Genomic DNA, 7,395 nt, shown 5'->3' on the forward strand with positions numbered 1-7,395 from the left:
AAGGAGCAAGGGCAGAATAAAGCAGCATGTAAACAGAACACATGCTGTTCCAAGGGGGCGAGAGAAATGAGATGTTTCATAGTCTGAGGGTGAATTGTCACTGAATGTGCTAGTCATTGATGGTGTGACAAAGAGATAGTGGGTCACTCCACTGTTGGATGGACAGCCAGTAAAGATGAATTTGACACCAGCGTAGCAGTCTCACTGGTGCCAGGGAGTGTATACAAACAAAAACTCAGACACATTCCTTTAAAACCTTCAAAAATAGTGTTGAAGCCAAACACTGGCGAAGTTGTTCCATTGAAAGGCCGCATTGACATAGCGGACACAACTGAATGAACAGACAGCAAATTTGTCTTTACATATAGCAAAGGGCAATTATCTGGCATTGATGGATTGAACATGGGTAGAAAGGCTTCGACTGAATTGGGCTTAAATCAACCTGATGACTAATGCAGAATCAGGCCTTACAAAAATTCTCAAGCAACATGATGTGAAGATGCCGGCAGGTGGACAAGATGAGAGTTCACATGACACCAGGTTATAGTCCAACAGGTTTATTTGAAATCACAAGCTTTAGGAGCGCTGCTCCTTTGTTAGGAGGACATGCCCTTGTCTACATCAATAGGGACGAAGTAGAAAGGGTCGAGAGCTTCAAGTTTTCAAGTGTCCAGATGACCAACAACCTGCTGGTCCCCCCATGCCGACACTATAGTTAAGAAAGCCCACCAACACTTGTACTTTCTCAGAAGACTAAGGAAATTTGGCATGTCAGCTACGACTCTCACCAAGTTTACAGATGCACCATAGAAAGCATTCTTTCTGGTTGTATCACAGCTTGGTATGGCTCCTACTCTGCCCAAGACCACAAGGAACTACAAAACGTTGTGAATGTAGCCCAATCCATCATGCAAACCAGCCTCCCATCCATTGACTCTGTCTACACTTATGCAGTCTACAAAGCAGCCAGCATAATTAAGGACCCCATGCACCCCTGACATTCTCTCTTCCACCTTCTTCCATCAGGAAAAAGATACAAAAGTCTGAGATCACATACCAACCGACTAAAGAACAGCTTCCAGACTTTTGAATGGACCGACCCTGCATTAAGTTGATCTTTTTCTACACCTTAGCTATGACTGTAACACTAATTCTGCACTCTCTTGTTTCTTTCTCTATGAACGGTATGCTTTGTCTGTATAGCACGCAAGAAATAATATTTTTCACTGTAAATGCATGTGACAATAATAAATCAAATCAAATCAAAAAGGTGAAGTCTGAGCAAAACTGAAAGTAACTACGCACAAGTCAAAAGAATAGCCTCAGGAATTATCTTTGAAGCAAAGAGATTCTGCCAATTCTTGTATGGAAGTAAGTTTGACAGATCATCATCCATTAACGACAATTTTTGGACCACACACAGAAATTCCGTCACTTTCAGTAAATAGAATGCAGTGCTGGGGATTGCTTTTGTCTGAACATATACCATCAAGTATTGACAATCAAGACTTCATTGTAATTCAGTGGGCTTTCTCGATTACCACTGCCATGTAGCTCATCAGCAAGCAGTTTGAGCAGAAGCATCTTCCAACTTGAACATATAGAGTGCTACACCTTGATTAAAACGGGATACTCACAGGTATCGGGCCAGTGGCAGTGTCAGGATAATTCATCTTTGTCGCCAAATGTAAAGATGCACGTTCACAGACTTCATTAGTGAACACAAAAGGTATTTATTCATAGAATTATAGAATCATACAGTACAGAAGAGGCCCTTTGGCCAATTGAGTCTGTACTGACATGCGAGAAACATCTGAACCCCCCACCTAATCCCATTTACTAGCACTTGACCCACAGTCTTGAAAGTTATGACGTGCTATGTGTTCATCCAGATACTTTTTAAAGGATGTGAGGCAACCTGCCTCTACCACCCTCCCAGGCAGAGCATTCCAGACCATCACCACCCTCTAGGCAAAAAAGAGTTTCCTCACATCACTCCTAAACCTCCTGCCCCTCACCTTGAACCTATGTTCCCTCGTGACTGACCCTTCACCTAAGGAGAACGGCTGCTCCCTATCCACTCTGTCCTTGCCCCTCATAATCTTGTACACCTCAATCAGGTCACCCCTCAGTCTTCCCTGCTCCATTGAAAACAACGCAAGCCTATCCAACCTCTCTTCATAATCTAAATGTTCCATCCCAGGCAGCATCCTGGTGACTCTCCTCTGCACCCCCTCCAGTGCAATCACATCCTTCCTATAATGTGGCGACCAGAACTGCACACAGTACTCTTGCTGTGGCCTCACCAAAGTTCTATACAACTCCAACATGATTTCCCTGCTTTTGTAATCTCTGGGGGCGATTTTACCATTTGTCTTCTAAGTGCTGGGCGGACTTGAAACTGGGAGAGTTTCAGGTCTGACTTTTAGGCCCGTTTTTAGTAACTCCCCATACGCACTCTGCCTATAAAATTTTGAGTGCGTCAGATTTGCACTGCAGAGGCCGGTGGGCGAGGTTTAATGCGCCCGAAAGAGTGAGGTAGGCCTCTGATGCTGCATATGCACATTAGTATAGCAGGGGTCTGACAGACAGAGAGAGAGTTGTCAGGCCTCTGCTACTGCAGGCTACGTAAAACAGCTCCCCTCCCCCTGCAATCACGCCCCCCCCCCCCCCGCCGTCCAGACCGATTGCGGTCCTCCCCCTCCCACTGATCATGGACTTGCCGCGCCTCCCCCCACCAATCACTGCAGAGTGGCAGCGGGACTCTTCTCTCTCCCTCCCCCCACCGATCGCTGCAGAGTGGCAGCAGGCTCCCTCCCCCATTCGCCCCTCCCCCATTACCCCTGCCCCCACTGGCCACCTCCACTGACTCCTCCCCCATTAGCCCTGCCCCCTCACACTACCCAGTGGGCATTGCCCAGGTTTCCGGTGGGAATTGCCCAGGTGCGAGGGTGGCACTACCAGTCTGGCACTGTCCAAGGTGCACACCCCCCCTTGCCTTTGGCCTCCCTGGAGGGCCTCATTGGCCTCCGGTTCCACCGGTGAGGCCAAGACGACTGCTCCCCGTTCATGGGGAGAATGCCTATTCCTCGCCGGCACGAATCTTTCCCGGAGAGGTCATAAAGGGGAGCCCGAGTCTGGACAATTGAGCGCGACTCGGTAAGCAGATGCAAATGCCCATTTTAATAGATTTAAATATATTAACATGCCTCTCGCACATTTCCGGTGAGGGCTGACCGCGCCAGATATCCGGCACTCGTAAAATGGCGCCGACCGTGAAAACCGGCGCCGATCATGTTCAACGCTTTACAGTTCCCTTTACCACCGTGTCGCACCCAAAAATGGGCACAATACGATGGTAAAATCACTCCCTATGCCTCTGTTGATAAAGGCAAGTGTCCCATATGCCTTTTTCACCACCCGACTAACATGCCCTGTCTTCAGAGATCTATGGACAAACACGTTAATGTCCTTTTGTTCCACAGAACTTCCTCGTGCCCTACCATTCATTGAATACTTCCTTGTCAAATTACTCCTTCCAAAGTGTATCACTCCACCATTTTCAGGGTTAAATTCCATCTGCCACTTATCTGCCCATTTGACCATTCCATCTATATCTTCTTATATCCCAAGACGCTCCGCGTCACTGTTAATCACCTGGCCAATCTTTGTGTCATCCGCAAACTTACTAATCCGATCCCCCATATAGTCATCAATGTAATTTATATAAATGATGAATAATAGGGAACCCAACACAGGTGTATGCTACTGAACACTGGCTTCCAGTCACTAAAGCAGCCTTCTGTCATCACCTTCTGTCTCCTATAAGTGAGCCAATTTTGAATCCACTTTATCAAATTACCCTGTATCCCATGTGAATTTACCTTCTTTACAAGTCTCCCTTATCCAACCTTGTCCGAGGTTTTGCTGAAATCCATATAAACTACTATCAACTGCATCACTCTCATCTACACACCAGGTCACCTCCTCAAAAAATGCAATCAAATTTGTTAGGCATGACCTCCCTCTGATGAAGCCATGCTGACTATCCCTGATCAAGCTTTGCCTCTCCAAGTGGAGATAGATAGATGCTCTCCTTCAGAAGTTTCTCCAATAGTTTCCCTACCACTAGCTTATCTCTACAACCCTTCTTAAATGGCAGAACCACATTTGCTGTTCTCCAGTCGTCTGGCACCTCCCAGTGGCTAGAGAGGAATTGAAAATTTTGGTCAGAGCCCCTGCAATCTCCTCCTTTGCCTCCCACAGTAGCCTAGGGCACTTTTTAAAAATTCATTTGTAGGACATGGGCGTCAGCATTTATTGCCCATCTCTAATTGCCCTTGAACTGAGTGGCTTGCTAGGCCATTTCAGAGGGCAGTTGTGAGTCAACCATATTGCTGTGCCTCTGGAGTCACATGTGGTCATGATGTGGAGATGCCGGCGTTGGACTGGGGTAAACACAGTAAGAAGTCTCACAACACCAGGTTAAAGTCCAACAGGCTTATTTGGTAGCAAAAGCCACTAGCTTTCGGAGCGCTGCTCCTTCATCAGGTAAGTGGGAGTTCTGTTCACAAACAGGCATATAAAGACACAAACTCAATTTACAAAATAATGGTTGGAATGCGAGTCTTTACAGGTAATCAAATCTTAAAGGTACAGACAATGTGAATGGAGAGAGGGTTAAACACAGGTTAAAAAGATGTGTATTGTCTCCAGCCGGGACAGTTAGTGAGATTTTGCAAGCCCAGGCAAGTCATGGGGGTTACAGATAGTGTGACATGAACCCAAGATCCCGGTTGAGGCCGTCCTCATGTGTGTGGAACTTGGCTTATCAGTCTCTGCTCAGGGACTGTGCGGTGTCGTGTGCCGTGAAGGCCACCTTGGAGAACGCTTACCCGAAGATCAGAGGCTGAATGCACATGACCGCTGAAGTGTCCCCCAACAGGAAGAGAACAGTCTTGCCTGGGGTGATTGTCGAGCGGTGTTCATTCATCCGTTGTTGTAGCATCTGCATGGTCTCGCCAATGTACCATGCCTCAGGACATCTTTTCCTGCAGCGTATCAGGGAGACAACGTTGGCCGAGTTGCAAGAGTATGTACCATGTACCTGGTGAATGGTGTTCTCACGTGAGATGATGGCATCCGTGTCGATGATCCGGCACATCTTGCAGAGGTTCCTGTGGCAGGGTTGTGTGGTGTTGTGGTCACTGTTCTCCTGAAGGCTGGGTGGTTTGCTGTGGACAATGGTCTGTTTGAGGTTGTGCAATTGTTTGAAGGCAAGAAGTGAGGGTGTGGGGACGGCCTTGGCGAGATGTCAGTCTTCATCAATGACATGTTGAAGGCTCCGGAGAAGATGTCGTAGCTTTTCCGCTCCGGGGAAGTACTGGACGATGAAGGGTACTCTATCCGCCATGTCCCGTGTTTGTCTTCTGAGGAGGTCGGTGTGGTTTCTCGCTGTGGCGCGTCAGAACTGTTGATCGATGAGTTGAGCGCCATATACTGTTCTTATGAGGGCATCTTTCAGCGTCTGGAGGTGTCTGTTGCGATCCTCCTCATCTGAGCAGATCCTGTGTATACGGAGGGCTTGTCCGTAGGGGATGGCTTATTTAACGTGTTTAGGGTGGAAGCTGGAGAAGTGGAGCATCGTGAGGTTATCCATGGGCTTGCGGTACAGTGAAGTACTGAGATGACTGTCCTTGATGGAGATGCATGTGTCCAAGAATGCAACCGATTCCGGAGAGTAGTCCATGGTGAGACTGATGGTGGGATGGAACTTGTTGATGTCATCATATAGTTGTTTCAGTGATTGTTCACCATGAGTCCAAAGGAAGAAAATGTCATCAATGTATTTAGTGGATAGCATCGGTTGAAGGTCCTGTGGAAAGAACAAAGAAGAACAAAGAACAATACAGCACAGGAACAGGCCCTTCAGCCCTCCCTCTGCGGTGAAGAGGTCTTGTTCGAACCTATGCATGAAGATGTTGGCATATTGAGGTGCGAATTTGGTCCCCATGGCTGTTCCGTGTGTTTGGATGAAGAAGTGGTTGTTGAAGGTGAAGACATTGTGGTCCAGGATGAAGCGGATGAGTTGCAAAATTGCATCTGGAGATTGGCAGTTGTCGGCGTTGAGTACTGAGGCAGTTGCAGCAATGCCATCGTCGTAGGGGATGCTGGTATAGAGCGCCGAGACATCCATTGTGACGAGGAGTGCTCCTGGTTCAACTGCTCCATGTGTGCTGAGTTTCTGTAGAAAGTCCGTAGTGTCGTGACAAAAGCTGGGGGTTCTTTGTACAATGGGTTTCAGGATGTCCTCGACGTAGCCGGAGAGGTTCTCGCACAGGGTCCCATTGCCTGATACGATGGGATGGCCGGGTGTGTTTGCCTTGTGTATCTTCGGGAGGCAGTAGAGATCTCCAACACGGGGAGTACGTAGGATGAGAGCACGGAGGGTGCTCTGAAGGTCCGGATCAAAGGTCTTGATCAGTCTATTGAGTTGACGGGTGTGTTCTTTGGTCGGATCTGCGGGTAATTGTCTGTAGTGTTCCTTGTTGTTCAGTTGTCGGTACACTTCGTTGCAGTAATCCATTCTATTCAGTATGACGATGGCCCCTCCTTTGTCTGCTGGTTTGATGACAATGTTGCGGTTGGTCTTGAGAGCGCATTCCAACCATTATTTTGTAAATTGAGTGAAGAAGGGAAAGGGTTAATGTTTTTTGTACTCAATGTATTTTGTACCTAAAAGGTTGAACTTTGTACCTGGAATGTATCACAAACATAACTCTTCCTTATGGCTAGTCTCCCCTTTGTTTATATTGCTCCTGGTAGTAGTATAAGCCATTTGTTCATGTCTTTCATCTTTTACTTTTAGTAGTATAAGCCATTTGTTCTTGGTTTCATCTTTTACTTTTAGTACAAGCCATTTGTTCATGGTTCCCTCGCTTGTTTATATCATTCTGATAAAACAGACAGTTGAATATGGATGTTAGTCTTTCTTTCCCGTAGGCTTGTCTATGATTTAAACACAGGAAGCAGCTACCAAAGGGTAGAGTGCGAGAATGGCCGTTTGAAGGAGGACTCCCACTGGGACAGCTGCACTTGTACTCAGTCACTTCAAAGGAAAAGCTGCGGGAAGAGCAGGGGACCAGAGGTGGCACCTTGGCTACAATGACCAGGAGAATTGTGCTTTATGACCCAAGGATACCAGATGGTCTCTAACCATGATCCAGAGACTATCAGAAGCTGTTAAAGGAACTATAATTTATGATCAAGGACTGTAAACTGGACTTTGCTTTATGGCTTGTATTGGGAACCCTGATGTATAAATATCCACGCTTCTTGTGTTCAGAGAGAACTTTGGCTTCCGCTTTCAAGGGGTCAGGTTCTCCCTCAAGCTTG

This window comes from Mustelus asterias, chromosome 6 (genome assembly GCF_964213995.1).
Source record: "Mustelus asterias chromosome 6, sMusAst1.hap1.1, whole genome shotgun sequence".
Classification (NCBI taxonomy): Eukaryota; Metazoa; Chordata; class Chondrichthyes; order Carcharhiniformes; family Triakidae; genus Mustelus; species Mustelus asterias.